Source organism: Brassica napus, chromosome C1 (assembly GCF_020379485.1).
Source record: "Brassica napus cultivar Da-Ae chromosome C1, Da-Ae, whole genome shotgun sequence".
In the NCBI taxonomy this organism is placed as follows: Eukaryota; Viridiplantae; Streptophyta; class Magnoliopsida; order Brassicales; family Brassicaceae; genus Brassica; species Brassica napus.
In genome coordinates, this window is record NC_063444.1 from 21529942 (window position 1) to 21533647 (window position 3706).

Sequence of the window (3706 nt, forward strand, 5' to 3'; positions counted from 1 at the left end):
TTCTTATAACACTTTGTGTTTCTAAGAGATTTGAATTGGTATCAGAGCGGTTGACGAGAAATCTGCAAGAAGACCAAAATACCCTTCGAGTAGGAACGGGACCCATCGAGTTAGGATTGGGAGGTGTGTGTGGCAGAGATCAAGTCAAAAGATCCTGGAAGTCAGTTGTGGGACACGAGATGAATGTGATCCTTAGTTTGAAGGGGAGAATGTGATATAACAAACTAAGTCCCACATTGGAGAATTAGACAAAGAGAGTCTAATATATAAAGAGTTGTCCAACTCTAATAGTATGAGGCCTTTTGGGAAGGAAACCAAAAGTAAAACCATGCGGGCTTGCCAATTAGGCCCAAAGTGGACAATATCGTACTAATAGGACAATATAGAGTTGGACACGGGATTTCACAATCCCAAGAATCAAGAATTGGTATCAGAGCCCAAGAATCATGCGGGCTTGCCAATTAGGTCCAAAGTGGACAATATCGTACTAACAGGACAATATAGAGTTAGACACGGGATGTGAGGTTAACATGAAAGATGTCTACTTAACGCTCACAGATTCGCATGGAAGGTTGCTAGTTCGTGTGACAATATCTCCAAACCATCTCTACAAGACCCCTATGAAGATAAGCTACCCGAAATGTTTACATGTCAGGGACGTAGATGCTACATGGAGGTGGCATGCTAGGCTAGGACATATAAGCTATGGAGTGATGAATAACATGGTAAGGAAGGAGATGATCGTCGGAATGCAGAGTGTAACACACGAAGAAGGCGTGTGTAACACATGTCTAGCAAAGAAGCATATTAGACACTCGTTACCGAGTGTAACACACGGAGAAGCCGTGTGTGACACATGTTTTGCAGAGAAGCAAATCATAGACTCATTCCCGACTAAGGCCATGGTTTGCACATCAAAGCCATTGGGATTATTGCTTGGAGATTTGTGTGGACGGATCGCACCACCAACGCTAGCAAATCATTGTGAGGCATTATATCGGTTCAAAAGATTTCACACCGATGGAGGAGGAGAGTTTGCTTCAGCTGTATTCAACCTAGGTTGCACCAATAGAGGAGGAGAGGTTGCCTCAGCTATGTTCAGTCTAGGATGCACCGATAGAGGAGGAGAGTTAGCCTCAGATGAGCTCATTCTAGTTTGTGAAGAAAATTGGATTGAAGCTATGACAGGCGAGTTGAAATCTATCACAAGAAACAAGATATGGGAGCTTGTAGATAGACCGACTGGTTCTGAGAAGAAAAGAGAAGAGGATCGAGTTTGTGTGCTACACAAGAGGTTGCATGTGTTACGCCAAACACCCAGGGCATGGAATGTGAAACTCGATCAGGTTCTCAAGGAGATGAGATTTGAGAAGTGCACGAAGGAACCATCAGTGACTGATGGAGGAGACGTCTTGATCATTGCCATCTACGTTGATGATCTATTTGTGACTGGAACTTCACTTAAGGTGATTAGGCAATTCAAGGAGGAGATGTCTAAGAAGTTCGAGATGTCAGATCTAGGTAAGCTAACGTACTACCTTGGCATAGAGGTGATTCAAGGAGCAGACGGAATCAGAATAAAACAAGAGAGGTATGCTCAAGGAATCCTGCGTGACACAAAGATGGAAGCGTGTAACGCAACTCAAATTCCAATGGAGGCGAATTTGAAGATCTCAAAAGCTGAAGATGAGCGAGAGATAGATGCTACCGAGTTCAGAAGAATCGAATGTTTGAGGTATCTGCTTCACACAAGACCCGACCTGTGTTACGCAGTAGGTGTTCTTAGCAGATACATGCACAATCCGAGAGACTCTCACGGACAAGCCATCAAACACATATTGCGATATGTGAAAGGAACAACAAACTACGGTCTGTTCTTCAAGAGAGATGGGTCAAGGAGTGTCGTTGGTTATAGTGACAGCAGTCACAACATTGATCTCGATGACGGGAGGAGCACGTCAGGACATGCATTCTACTACGGTTCATCACTGATTACTTGGACGTTGCAGAAGCAGCAGACGGGTGCATTGTTATCATGCGAAGCAGAATTCATGGCAGCAACAGAAGCAGCGAAGCAAGCTATATGGATCAAGGAATTGTTGAGTGAGATACTAAGCAAAGAAGGCGAGAGAGTCAAGCTTAGGATCGACAACAAATCAGCCATTGCTCTAACCAAGAATCCAGTTTTCCATGGAAGGAGTAAGCATGTACTCAAGAAGTATCACTTCATTCGTGAGTGTGTGGAGAACGGGCATATCGAAGTGGAGCATATGCCGGGTGTTGAGCAGAAGGCTGACATCCTTACCAAGCCATTAGGAAGGATTATGTTCAAGCAAATGAGGAGCTTAATCGGAGTTCAAGAAATTGATCTCCCTAATTCAAGTTGGAATTAAGGGGGTGAATGTTGGATAATTCCAAGCTTGTTGAAACTTAACATATTATTAGATGTTTAATATGTTAAGATAAACACAATAAGGAAACCTAGAAATAGGAAAAGGAAGTTTATATTTAGGTTAGGTTTGTGTTTTCCATATCCCACATGTTAAAGGGAATTGTCTTTCATATAAATATAGGTCTAATGGAGAGGTGTTCCATATGATCTGAGAGAAACATATTGAGAGCTTTAGTTTTGAGTAGTTTCTAAAGCTAATAAGAAAAGTTGTTCTTATAACACTTTGTGTTTCTAAGAGATTTGAGCCTACAACTCGTACATCATAAGAACTCATCTAAGTGGCATTCACGGCTAGGACATGTTGGACTAGACAACTTAAAGACGATGGTCAAGAAAAGTCTAGTCATTGGATTGCCAAAGTTTGAGGTCGAGAATGAGACATGCGCATCCTGCTTGCGTGGAAAACAAGTGAGAAGATCGTTTCCACAAGCAAGTTCATTCTGAGCATCAACTATATTAGAGCTAATTCATGGAGACTTATGTGGTCATGTCACACCATCTACGGCTGGAAGTAATAGATATGTGTTTGTCTTGATTGATGACCACTCGAGATATATGTGGACAATCCTTATGAAGGAGAAGAGTGAAGCTTTTTCAAAGTTTAAACACTTTAAGACGATGGTAGAAAAGGAAACAGGGACTACAGTCAAGACACTTCGAACTGACAGAGGAGGTGAGTTCACATCTCAAGAGTTTTAAGAGTTCTGCAACGATTCAGGGATTAAACGACACTTGACTGCTCCATACTCACCACAACATAACAGAGTAGTTGAAAGGAAAAACAGAACGCTCCTTGAGATGACGCGGAGTATATTAAAGCACATGGAAGTTCCGAATTGGATTTGGGGCGAGGCAGTGAGACACACGACGTACCTTATCAACAGATTAGCAATGAGAACCCTCGTGTTGCAGACTCCCTACGAGTGTTTCAAAGGGAGGAAGTTCTATGTGAAGTTGAGTGTGAGCATCTTATGTTACTTGTAAACGAAGAACCATGGAGTTATGAAGAAGCTAAAGAATTGAAAGTTTGGAGGAACGCTTGTCGAGATGAAATAGAGTCTATGGTGAAGAACAACACATGGTCTCTGGTTGATCTTCCTCTGAATTGTAAAGCTATAGGCTTGAAGTGAGTCTTCAAGGTCAAAAGAAATTCTTATGGAACTATAAACAAGTACAAAGCTAGATTGGTGGCTAAAGGTTACGTACAAAAACATGGTGTAGATTTTGATGAGGTATTTGTGCTTGTTGCACGTA